The 14,188-nt window shown below is 38.7% G+C and overlaps 1 pseudogene; it reads right to left on the bottom strand.

The window, feature by feature from the left end:
- The window catches only part of LOC149233861 (flap endonuclease GEN-like 1), a 116,331-nt pseudogene extending 104,439 nt beyond the window's left edge, over positions 1 to 11,892 (bottom strand).
- Between the last annotated feature and the right edge of the window lie 2,296 nt (positions 11,893 to 14,188).

Raw genomic sequence — 14,188 nt, 5'->3', positions numbered from 1 at the left:
TGGAATGGAAAGCATTGGGCTAGTCAATACATATTCTCCCATGGATAGCTTGATATTATGGCACCTTCCAGAGCAATTTATTGTTCCTCCATTTGCAATCATCACTTGACACTCTGGTGCTGGATATAGGAAGCAATTCAATTCTTTTGCTACCCTACAATGAATAAAATTGTGGGTGCTTCCTGAATCAATCAACACTATTACCTTTTTCTTTTTGATTTGTCCTTCTATCTTGATGGTTTGAGGAGTGGTAATTCCTGCCAATGAATTACAAGATATGGTCGGATTTATTTGTTCTTCATCTAGGCTTTGTTCCTGGAGTATATCTTCTTCTTTTGACCTTTCTTGCTCCTTTTCTTTTTCCTCTTCACAATCTATGTAGAATAATTTCTTCTCAGCACACTTATGACCTTTAGTGTATTTGCTATCACAACTGTAACAAAGCCCTTTTGCTCTTTTTTCTTCTAATTGTTGTGGTGTCAACCTTATAGGTTGTGGAAGACTCAGGGCAACAACACTTCCGTCTTTATAGTTGTGAGTGGTATGCTTCCTGGTTGCCATAATTTTGCTTTCCATTTTTCTTGCTAATCTGAATGCCTTCTCTAATGAATCAGGTTCCCAAAGGCGAACATCATGTTGGATATTATCCTTTAAAGACCCTATGAACACATCAATCCTATGCTCCTCTGGAATATATTTTACCCTTACGTTCAATTTTTGGAACTCCTCAATGTGCTCCATTACTGAACCCTTTTGTTTGAGACTTATCAATTGGCTAAAAAAAGTGTTGCTTTTTGTATCTTCATAATGTGCTATCAATTCTTCCGTAAAAATTGCCCAAGTGATAAATTTTTTACGAGAGCAAAGCCATTGGTACCATACAAACTGATTTGGTTCCAAATATACAGTTTCCATACGTACCTTTTGTGTGTTTTGCATATTATTGAGATCGAAGAACTGCTCCATCTGTAATATCCATGTGGCGGGATCCTTGCCATCAAACTTCCTCATATCGATTTTTGGAATATGGTGGGTCTTCGATCCAACATTAGCGTCTATGGAATCATGATTAACATTACTTTTGTTCACATCATGAATTTCCTTTACAACCTTTTCGCCATTAGTAAGTATTTCTTGTAGAAAATTTGTCAAATCTGTCTTCAAATCTGCCATGTCTGTATTCAAATTTGTCCTCAAATCTGTCTTCAAATCATCCATCTTAGCTTCCATGCCCTTTATCTTAGATTCCACGCCATTTATCTTAGATTCCACGCCACTTATCTTAGCTTCTGTTAGCTTTTGTGAGCGTGACATTTGTTGCACTTGTTCTTGTAATTTTGATATATCATGTAGCATTTCTTCCTCTTCTTCTTGAGTCATGCTAGAGCTTTCAGGTTCCTTACTAGGTGTTTGCATTTTCTTTCCTCAGGGCATCAGTTACCGATAATAATACTTTACTATGCCCTTTGAATTCTGTTAAATCAAGCTTACACAAAAATTTATAAAAAAATACACACCTTTTTTTCACTTTATAGAAGCCTAATATTGAATCGGACGTATCTCTGTAATTTCATATCATCAAGTTCTCAAATTGTGACCTGTAGTAGCCTTCTGCGTCCTCTTTCCAATGCCACAAGTCTGACCCAAATGGTATTCTCCAAGGAAGAGTTACGTGAAATATCCCACAGTGACTTGCTTTTAGACTAGTTTAGTATAGTTAACTTGTATGACCTGCCACGAGTCACTGTTTCAACCTTTGAATCTGAAACACGAATACACGAAACTACAGTCTGTCCTCTTTCTTTACCTTCTTATGAAATTTCAATCCGATCCCCAGAGAGAAAGTTATGACGATTTTCCCCAGGTCACCTATTTTTAATGTAATTCAGGAGTCTGCAAAAAGACCAACTTCCTCAGATCATATATCCGCAAATATCGCGTGAAAAGCTCTGAAATTCGAACCCGAGGTTCAGCGCGATTTCTTCTCAAATGGATTTTTTTTTTTACATCTGAAACATCATAGAAAAAAATTTATAGCGAAAATGCCACGATGACCTGTTTGGAGCAGCGAAACCCTAGAATCCAAAGCTCTGATACCAAATGTTATGAAACCAGCTCAAGAAAAGATAGAAAAGATAGATCAACGCCTTAGAATTCAGCCTCTTCGAGGGGGCAACCTCCTTTAAAATACATAAATGAACAATTCTTCGATGATACAAATGACAAAACCTCCTTTCTATATATAGGAGTCTAAGGAGTCACAATATAATCCAGCCGACCTAACAATAATAATATAAAGCCACAAAAATAACAATAGAGGGATTCTATGGGGCACAGAAATAACAACATGGGGGTAATAGGGGCACAACAATATAAATAAGGGGTATAACTACAATAGTAATGTGGTAATCACTAGTATTATAGGGACCCAACAATGTATCTCCAGAAAAAGTTGATTCCCATACTCCATGTGCCTGCAAATGTACTTCCATCCTAGATTCCCATATCCAGTAATTATCTGCATCAAAATCAGGGTTTGGTACACAATACTCACTTTCTTCAGATTTTGTTGTAGTTGTACCTTCCTTTGAAATCCTTGTAACCTACTTATTTGATTTTCCCATCTCTATGCTTTGAAAACTGACTTCAAGTGGTTAAGCTGTTACTGAAGGAATCAAGCTCTAATACCAATTGTTGGAAATATTGAGGGGGGGGGGGGGGGGGGGGGGGGGGGGGGGGGGTGAATCAATATTCCTTAGCAAATAGCACTTTAATTCTTTTCAGAGCATTATTCAATCTTCAATTATTATTAATGTTTATGTAGTAATAACAGTAAATAAAAGAACACACCAGACACAAGAATTTTAGGTGGAAAACCCCCTCCAGGTCAAAAACCGATGAATGCTTTTCTAATAAATTTTTTTAATCTTCAGCCCCAACTGAAATGAAAGCAAAAACTTCCTAGAATTCTAGAAAATCATTCTTCTCCAAATCCCACTGGAAGGACGCTCCAATGCCTTGGTTTCTTTAGTACTCAACTGAATGGATGCCCCAACACCCTAGACCAACCTACCACCCTGAAGAGTTCACATGCTCCAACCTGTAGGCGACTTCATGCACCTACTTGGCACCTCTCTGCCACCTTATAATGAATAAAAAAAGACAAGAGTGTGGATTCCTGTACTAGGGACAACGACCCACGATACAATATGATTTTCATTGAACACCCAACCGCACTATGACCTACAACCCAACCATGACATCATCCCAATAGAGACTCCGATACCTCCCAATAATTCCTTTTCGACTCTAGGCAGATTGACTCTTTTACAATAATGACTCTTCCAATGATGACACTTTTACAACTTTACAATGATGAATCTTGGCCTTGACACTTATTCAAAATATACGGATGGCTGTCATTTCTTCAAAGGATGTCCCACTGCAATGCTTCCATTGATTTGATACTTCTGCTCTTGAATTCTTGCTTGAAGTTGTACTTGAATCTTCTTCTACCTGCATGCAAAATTTGGTAGGTGAAACCAATCCCAAAACAAAACAAAATACCCTTCAACTTACCTCTGCCTCCAAAACACTTGTAAGTGCGTAATAATGAATAAATACAAATTAAAATTACAATGCGTACCTGAAGTGTGCCTATCACTTTTGTTGTTGACTTGCTGCAGCAGTAGACAAAGACTCTCACTCTTGATATAGGCCTGGACTCTATGAAAGATTATATCCAAAACTGACCTAAAGATATATACAATAAAAACTGATGACAGACCCTAGACTTTTGATGGACCAAGTTCTAAGTAAAACAATAGAGACCATTCCATCAATTATGACAAGACAAGTAACATGACCTTACAACATCATATATATTTAGCAAACTTGGTGTAGCATCAAGAATTTGCAGCATAAAATGTGTAGTATCAAGAATAGGACATCTGAAAAACTAATTGTGACATATAGAGACATAGAGATATAACCGAGACACTGTATATACTTACATTGTCCTACAAAAATATATGTCAGAGATGATACTCAAAATTCAAATGTAAACATTAATCATACATACCTTGTTGTAGGAGACTTACCCTTGACTGTTGATGTGTGGTCCTTACTGTAGTGCTCGTTGAAATGATGTTGTTTCTTGCCTTCTAGGAGCTCGGTATTGAATCTGTTGTATCTATGTAATTTCGGATCTCCAAGGTCTGAAATTCTGTCTTGTGGTAGCCCTCTGAGTCCTCTTTCCAACCCCATAGTTCTTATCAAAATTGGATTCTTCAAGAAAGAGTTGTGCCCAATATCCCACGATGCCCTGATTATCAACTAGTTCAGTAGAGCGAAATTGTACGAAGTGCCACTTGTCACTTTTGCGACCGTAGGTGCTGAAAACACTATTAATCAAGCTATAGTTAGTACTCTTTCTGTGACTATTTACGAAATTTTAATTCAATGCTCAGAGAGAAAGTTATGATGATTTTACCAACATCACCTGTTTGACATGGAATTCAGGAGTTTGCAAAAACCCCAACTTCCTCATATCATATCTCTAAAACTATAACGAACCAAGATCTGAAATTCGGTCACGAGGTTCAACGAAATTTCGGATCAGATGGGTTTTAATGTCAGCTTCTGAACCTTCGCACAAAAAACGTTATAGCGAAAATGCCACAATAACCTATTTGAAGCCAAAAAATCCCTATTAGAGGAGGATATGAGGGTCATTATTTATATGAATGTCTTGAGTTGAGAGGGTCCTCAACAAGTGATCGTTGGAGGGATTTTAGGAGCAAAAAAGTATTATCAATTATTGACTATTCAATGAACACAACCAATTATGAGTTCCATGCCACAACCCCATAGGGTTTTAGCCCACTAACTGGGGTTACTAACTTCAAATACAAATAACTCTCAAATCGTGAAGAACTGGGAGGCCTACCATATATCAACGGAAACATATCGACGAGTAGAATCCATCGAGAAAATCTTTGACACAAAATAGTATGATTTGTCAAGTCAAAATTCCCTTGCAAGATCGGGGTAGCCCTTGGTGCTACTTGGGTTGACATCAATGACAACCACTGATCAAGAACCTCTTGGGTTGATAGGTGCACTCTCAATAAAGGATGAGGATGTGGAAGAATTGTTTTGTGCCATTTCTATTATCCAACCATATTGGATAAATGAAGCAAGGGATGAATGGAAGAATGATGAATAAGTGTGGGAACACATTCAAAAGTTGCAGCAAGATCCCCTTACATCTTATACATTTAGTTGGAAAACTGATTCGTTATGGCACAAAGATTGCTTATACCTCTATAAGAATTCCCAACTCAAACAAAATATTCTTCTGGAATTGCACACATCTCCTTTAGGAGGGCACTTAGGATTCTTAAAAACTTACCACAGGGTTAAAAGGAATTTTTTTGGGATGGCCTTAAATCTGATATTCAAACATTTGTGAAGAAATGTCTGGTTTTCCAACAAAATAAAGTTGAGACAATTAAGACCCCAATTCTATTACAACCTTTATCCATTCCAAGTCAACATTGGGAGGAGTTTTCAATGGATTTTATCATAGGTTTACCCAAGTTCGAAGTAAAAAGTGTCCTCATGGTGGTAGTTGATAGACTTACCATGTATGCACACTTTTGTGCTTTATCTCATCCATTTAAATCAATTACAGTTGCTACTGCATTTATGGAAACAATTCAAAAGCCACATGGAAACCCAAAGATTATTGTAAGCTACAGAGATCCCATTTTCAATGGAAATTTTGGACATAATTATTTTCATCCCTAATCTGATGGGAAAACTGAGATAGTGAACAAATGTTTGGAAGGATATCTTCATTGCTTTGTATCTGATAAACATGCACAATGGGTCAAGTGGTTGCCTATGGCTGAATGGTGGTATAACACTTCCTTCCATACTGTAGCAAAAATGACCTCATTTATGGAACTTTATGGATATCATTCATTTTCCGTCACATCATATTTAAGAGAAAATTCTAAGGTTGAAGCAGTGGAAGATCACATCGAGCATCACCAACAATTTCTCCAACTCTTAAAGGATAACTTCACTTTGGCGTAGAATAGAATGAAACAACAGGCATATCAACATTGCAGCAACATAATTTTTGATGTAGGTGACTAGGTATTTCTACGACTACAACCATACAAACAAATGTCCCTCAAGCAAGCTAAGAAGGATAATAAATTATCATCAAATTATTATGGTCCGTACAAGGTGTTACAAAATATTGGTACTATGGCATACAAATTTGAGCTTCCTGAATCTTCACAAGTGCACTCAGTTTCCCATGTATCATGCTTAAAGAAGGTTATAGGTGACAAGCTCTCAGTTCAAACAATATTTCCAGAACTTGACGCGGAAGGAAAAATCATATTGGAACCCGAAGAAGTCATAGAAACAAGAAATTGACAACTACGAAATCAATCAATTTCAAACTATCTCGTAAAGTGGAATACCTTACCTGCTGAAGATTCCACATGGGAGGATGAGAATTTTATACAGTAGCATCCAAAACTACTCAAGCATTGAGGACAACACCTTTTTGAAGGAGAGGGGCATGTTAGGTCCCTATACTACTAGTTGTTGTGGCCATGAAGCTAAGAAATCGTTTCAGCGAATTAAGGAGGCCATCACAGAAGCTCCTGCATTGGTCAGCCCCAATTTCGACAAGGAATTCTTATTGCACACTTTTGCTTCTGATGTTTCATTTGCCGCAATCCTCACCCAAAAAAATGATGATGGCAATGAAGTCCATGTCTCTTATATGAGATCTAATCTTCAAGGAGCAACACTGTACTACCCAGATGTGGAGAAACAAGGTTTTGTAGTTTTTAAAGCCGTAAAACATTTCTGCCCTTATTTATTAAAGGCTAGGACTAAAGTAATCATTCCCCACCCTACTATAAGAGCCCTCTTTGTGCAAAAAGAAATGGGTGAATGGAGAGGGAATTGGATAACCACCCTTCAGGAATACGACCTCGAGATTAAGTCGGCGAAGATAGTTCGAGGGAAAGGATTGTGTGAGCTTGCGGTAGAAGCCTTGGCAGATAAAGAAGGGGCATCCGAAGAACCAGAAGCGTAGAGCATACAAAATGCACAAGTAGAATTCAGGGAGGAGCCCCTATGGATTAATGAGATGCTGATGTGTGAGCATGAAATGTTGGAAGTCCCTTTGGACCCTGAGTCGTGGTATTACAACATACGTTTTTATCTAGCACAGGGATCATGTCCCGAGCACATGGATGCATCACAAAGGAGAGCGATCAGATTGAAATCTAATCAGTATCACTTGGCCAATGAAACATTATACAGAAAAAATTATGATGGAGTTTGGCTGAGGTGTTTGGAAAGGGGTGATGTCGATCATGTCTTGAAAGAAATGCACGACAACCCAACAGGTGGTCACTATGGCGGGGAGACCACTGCTCACAAAATATTAAGAGTTGGATATTATTGGTCCACAGTGTTTAGAGACTCGCATGCCTATGCTCGGAAATGCAAGGTATGTCAAACTGTCGTAGGACGAGAAAGAAAGCCAGCCATTTCCCTCAGACCCGTTATGATTTATCACCTATTCCAGCAATGGGGCCTAGATGTCATAGGCGAGATCACTCCGAACTCTTCATAGCAGCATAAGTATATGCTCATGGCGACTGAATACTTCACCAGATGGACTGAAGCCATCCCACTTCGGAAGGTAAATGAAGATGAGGTAATATCGTTTATTGAGAAATTTATTATCAACAGGTTTGGCATCCCTGACGCTTTCATATTTGACAATGCTTCTTACTTTTCATTACTAAAATTGACTGAATTTTCTATTGATAAATCAATTCACATAAGGTATGCATCAAACTATTACCCCCAGGAAAATGGAGTTGCAGAGTCCTCAAATAAAAACCTCATCCGTATAATCTGTAAATCTGTCACCGACAACCATAGGAATTGGCACAACTCTCTAACAAATTCCCTTTGGGTCGACAGGGTCACCCCAAAAGTAGCATTGGGAAACTCCCCATAATTCCTCATCTATGCACAAGAAGCCATCCTGCCTCCCAATGTTACCCTTCCCTCTTTACAACTCTCCCAAGCTTCGAGAGGAACCCCTTTAGCCTTACTTCAAAAAAGGATCAACCAATTGGTGAGGTTGGAGGAATTGAGAGATAAAGCCAGAAATAAATTTAGAAATCACCAAATGATTGTAAAGAGATGGTTTGACTGTCATCTAGCAGGAGATAAAGATTACCAAGTAGGAGAGCTAGTCTTGAAATGGGACAAGCTGAGTGAGCCAAAAGGTAAGCACACGAAATTCCAACACTTATGGCTGGGCCCGTTCCAAGTTGAAGAAAAAATCAGTCAAGGAACTTACAGATTGAAAAATTTACAGGGAGAAACTGAAAAACTCCCTGTTAATGGCCAACATCTTAAGAGAGACTTCCAGTACCCACCACATGGTGGTTACCTCCTGAGTAGGTTAGGATTCTGTTAAGTTTTGGTATGTTCTATGCTAGAGAAATTTATTTAATTTATTTTCCATATTAGTAATCACATCAGCATAAAGTAAATTGCAGATAGAACATATATATAAATCGCAAAAGACAAGCCAAGACAAGAGGACACAAGATGTGGCACAAGCCATGAACAAACCCCACAATGTGTGGGGAAACCCTTGATCAATTCTTTTTTTATGTTCTTCAAAGTTCAGTAGAGAAAGAGAGAGATAGATAGTACATTTACAACAGAAGTCAACACTTTGACTTATCTAGATCTAGCATAGATCATTTCATATAACGTTGAGATTAGTTGAAGACATTCTGCTTCAACTGATTCTCCAAGGTGAGACCTTCACCTATCATCATTCTGCATCTCATCCATTTGCTACACCTTACCAGGTAGCACCATCATGTTGCATCATGCTGCTCATGATCTCATACATCACGCTGCCCATACTACCCATATATCTCATGATGTTCATATTCATCATGCTGTCCATATATCTCATGATGTTGTCCATGTTCATCATGCTGCCCATATATCTCATGATGTTGTCCATGTTCTACATAGAGTGTCTTTCATGCCATGCCATGCCATGTCATTGAATATGCTGACACAATTCTACTGAAGATTGTTACAGTCATACCATTGACTGCTATGTCAACATTGCTACCCCTCAAAGATGACAATGTATATGTTCTAGCACCCTTATATTTGACTGTGGCTCCCATCAAAATTGTTGCCCCTGACTGCGTTATATATGTCCAGATCACACATCATGCTACTACCCATGACTGCGTTATATATGTGCCCAGATCACACATAAATACAACATCCTTATCTCTATGCCACCGAAGTTTATATACATCACTACTGTTCATTATATTAGGGCTACATATGATTCATAATGAAAAACGTGTTTGTACCTCCATGAACATCGTATATGATTCATAATGATCAGCGTATATGATCCATAATGAACAACGTATATGCCCAGCGTGTATTCATTGCCATAGCTGCGTTATACATAACAGGATGTATTTATTGCCATAGCTGCGTTATACATAACAGTGTGTATTCATTTATGCATATATTATATAGCCAACGTAATGCTATGCGTATGGCCAGCATTGATGTGTTCCACATATCTCTTTTAACCACGCTATCTCTTAAACCATGCTGCTTCACTGTGTTTATGCCCACGTTATCTCTTATGAACTACATACCATGTTGCTAGATCTTCTATAGACGGAGCCTGATCTCTATGGCTAGGTCTTCCAAGAACAACATGTATGATTTGCTATGTCTTCATATACTTTGACTACAGCTGCAGCTTCATATACTTTCCTGTGGATTTATGACTATGTTCTCCATTAGGGCATCATTATACTAGGCTAGTGTATTATTCTTGGTGTCTTACTCCTTCTCCAAAAACCCAAGACGTGGAGAGGAGGAGATCACTCAAGAATTGTGTGTAGAATGACTTCAAGTCTTCTCTTATTTATACTAAAATGTAGATGATGAATGGACATGACTGTTGGGCTTCCAAGCCTAGATAAGATGTTGGTTGATTTGGCAATTAGTCTTATAATACAAATAATTTCATAACTCCATAAATACTTATCGGAATCGGATGATCTTTAGATCAATCCTACACCTCTCGATGAGAGGGATCCAATAAAAATATCAGCTGCCATAAATAAGCTAACCCATATGGAGTTTGTCCCTAGTTTCCAATTTAACAGATTCATTTTTTTTTTATAGCTTAGTTACATTTTTGTCCTATCCTTTCTTGTTTTTTTCGCAAAATTTATTTTCCTTTTGTTTTGAATTTTAGTCCTTTTCAGCCAATTGATTTCAGTCCTTCAATCTCGTTTTCTCCTTTATAACTCTCTTCAGTTTGCCCTCATTCTCTACCTTCAGGTTTTTCCTCCCTCATTAACCTACTGATGAGTCTGTCGATCCTAAATTCATTGTTACCTTGCAAATCAAACAAACTTTAAATGAGCCTACGATAACTGGAAAATCAGCGGTGGAATTCAAATCGAAGCCATTCATTAGCATCTGTTGGGAACTAGGTAGGATATGTTGATAACGTAGATACCTGGAGCATGTAGGGGCATCCTTATAAAACGAAAAAATGTGTAACCACAGCTGGACTGGCATGGCAAAACGCTGCATTTTTAAAATCCCACTCAGACCTAGCCTATACTTTCCTATAAGGTCTGCAGTTATTTTCCATTGGTCCCGTCCACTGCACTAAGTTTTCCAATACCTGTCATCTACAAGTAAACCTCATTTCATGGTATAAGCTCACTGTCATATACCCTGTGGCAAATCTAATTGTTCTCTAGTCCTTGTGCCTAAAACTGGAAGGACTTATTTAAAATAAAATGAAATGTCAAGTCCTTGTGCCAAACTGGAAGGACAGGTTGTTTGGGAAGCCGGTTGGAGTAGGGACTGTTGCTGAGCTCAGAGTGCCGGTTGACACAGCAAGCCCAACCTTTCTTAAGAAGTTTAAAAATATGGCATAATCCATGACTGTGCCCCATTCGATCATACAAAGGTATAGCACTAAAAATAATTCTTACATAAATTGCAGATACACATATCTACATCAAGTTTGATGAGCGATAAAGAGCTGAGGTACACACCTAAACAGGTATTGACAGATCGGTGATGGCCCCGAAAGGATTTTTGAAAGTAGAAAATAGGTAAAGGAGGGTCAATAAATCTCATAATGATACCATTGGAGAATGCCTGTCAAAACCCTATCAGTAAGTTGAAGCTATTTGTATTTATCCCACCTGAAGCAATTAATGTTGAAGTGGAACCCACGCCTGTCCATCTATACAGTTTTCATTTCAAGTTTATCTTAACACACTGATGTTCTATTGATCCAAGGTTTATTTGGAAATAGAGATAACTGGTTCGCCTAGCGGTTCGCCATTTGTTGTGGCCACAACCACCACCCTATTAAAACCTGCCCTGGTAGCAATTTTGAATGGGTCCCCTAGAAGTTTGATCTTTCACTTCTCCGAACGATAACTCTCCGAATGATCTATTTTATCCCAGGGATTTTAACTCTTTTCCGAGTCAAATCTTCAATTCTTAATGGTTAAGGCCCCCTTAATAAATCTCTGCCGCATGATTCATCTATAACCCTTTCTCGCCCTTCATTCATATCATTCATCGAGACTTTTTCAACCCTCAAAACCTCCCATCGCGTCCTTATTTCTATATCAATGCCTTGATAATAGAAATACTATACAACATGCATAACTTACCCTTTCCGCTTATCGCAATCAACATTGATACACAATGTGCACCACGATACACCAGACCCGCTGGCATTATTAACCATAACACATATTTATTTCGGGTCTGGAGCCCATCACATATTGCAATCGGTGGAGTCCAAGGCTTGTATATAAGGCACACCGTGATCTACTGGACCTGCTGGGATCATTAACCACAATATATATATTTTCGGGTCCACTCCCCCAATTGCAATTCACAATCGGCAGAGCCCGAGGCTTTTACATAAGGCGCACCGCGATATACCAGACCCGCTGGGACTATTAAATGCGGCATATATATTTTTTGGGTTCGGCCTGTCACTAATCGCAATCGACAGTCAACGAAAGTAAAGCCCATGTGATATGCGAAGGGGCGATGAGCAGACCCGGTGATAATTATACGCCCAGGTGCATAATATTTGAAGTCCGGCCTTATGGTCCGACCATAGGTTTTCCCGTGTTTTCCTGTGTATTCGATAAAATGTTGTGGTCCAAGTTTTCAAAGGAAAATCCCATATGGCAGACCCGCTGGAACTATTAACCGCAACACATATATATTTCGGGTCCGACCTATCGCAAATCACAATCGGTAGAGCCCAAGGCTTAAACATAAGGCACGATGCAATGAGCGGGCCTGATGGGATTATTAACCATGGCACATATATTTTGGGTTCGGCCTATCACAAAGCACAATCGGCAGAACCCAAGGCTTAAACACAAGGCGCGATGCAATTAACGGACCCAATGATGATTATAGATCCAAGGTTATATTATTTGAAGTCCAGCCTTATGGTTCGGCCGCGGGTTTTTCCATGTATTCCCATGTATTTCAATAAAATGTTGTGATCTGGGTTTTCAGAGGAAAATCCCGTAGAGTGAATGATCAGCTTTTGAAGCATTGTCAAAGAAATCCTTGAGTAAAAATGAATATTGTGGGCAACGAGAATACATGTCACAGCAGGTTCGGTGGTTTGATAATTATAGTTGCTCTGCGTTGCATGATTAAATAGAAATTGTGGCTGAATGCAAGGTTTGTTTGTGAGCATGTTTGTCATATTTCTCATAATCATAGCTAATATGAATTATTTCTGCAGGCGAGTTCGAGTGGACCTGGTAGCAGATAAAGGTGATTTATATCAAGATGACACCTCTGCACCACCAGTGTCGATATTGCAAAGACATATTCTGTAGAAAGGGATATGAACCACCATAGTGCATAATGGAGGCACGCGCCATGTCAAGAGGAAGCACAACGCTGATACATCAAAATGTTATTACCTCCAAACACACCTTCAATCATGCCAGATGTGGGATGATGAGCGCAGTGTTAGGCCCCTATACTACTAGTGTAACCCCTTATTTTTATTAGTATAACCCACTAATTATATTGATGTACCCATGTATTGCCCATATTGTTACTATTGTGCCCCATAGAAGCCCACTATTGTTATTATTGTGCCCTTACATTATTATTGTTATGTATGCTCTGATTATGTTATGACCCCTTAGACTCCTATATATAGAAAGGAGGTCTTTTCATTTGTATCATCCAAGAATTGTTCATTTATGTAATGTAAAGGAGGTTGCCCCCTCGAAGAGGCTGAATTCTAAGGCGTTGATCTTTCTTTTCTATCTTTTCTTGAGCTGGTTTCATAACATTTGGTATCAGAGCTTTGGATTCTAGGGTTTCGCTGCTCCAAACAGGTCATCGTGGCATTTTCGCTATAACGTTTTTTTCTGTGATGTTTCAGAAGTCGCAAAAAAAACCCATTTGAGAATAAATCGTTCTGAACCTTGGGTCCGAATTTCAGATATTTTCGCGAGATATTTGCGGAGATATGATCTGAGGAAGTTGGTCTTTTTGCAGACTCCTGAATTACATTCAAAACAGGTGACCTGGGGAAAATCGTCATAACTTTCTCTCTCGGGATCGGATTGAAATTTTGTAAGAAGGTACAGAAAGAGGACAGGCTGTAGTTTTTTATATATCGTTTTCATATCCAAAGGTCGAACCAGTGACACGTGGCACTTCATACAAGTTCGCTCTTCTGGAAAGGTCTATAATCAGGTCATCCTGGGAGATTGTGCATAACTCTTTTTTAGAGAATCCAATTTGGATTAGACTAGTGGCATTGGAAAGAGGACACAAAGGGATACTATAGGTTTCAACTTCAGAACTTAAAGATCTGAAAGTACAGAGTTACAGTCGTTTCAAGGTCGAGCTCCTAAAATCAAGAAAAAGCAAGATGAGGAAGTTTGATGGCAAGGATCCGGTAAATTGGATACTTCAGATGGAGCAATATTTTGATCTACATGGTGTACAACTGTTACAAAAGGTATGTATTGCATCT

This window comes from Pinus tabuliformis, chromosome J (genome assembly GCF_031772625.1).
Source record: "Pinus tabuliformis cultivar Carrire ecotype Pingquan chromosome J, CPIR1, whole genome shotgun sequence".
Taxonomy (NCBI): domain Eukaryota; kingdom Viridiplantae; phylum Streptophyta; class Pinopsida; order Pinales; family Pinaceae; genus Pinus; species Pinus tabuliformis.
This window is presented reverse-complemented; position numbering and strand designations above follow the sequence as displayed.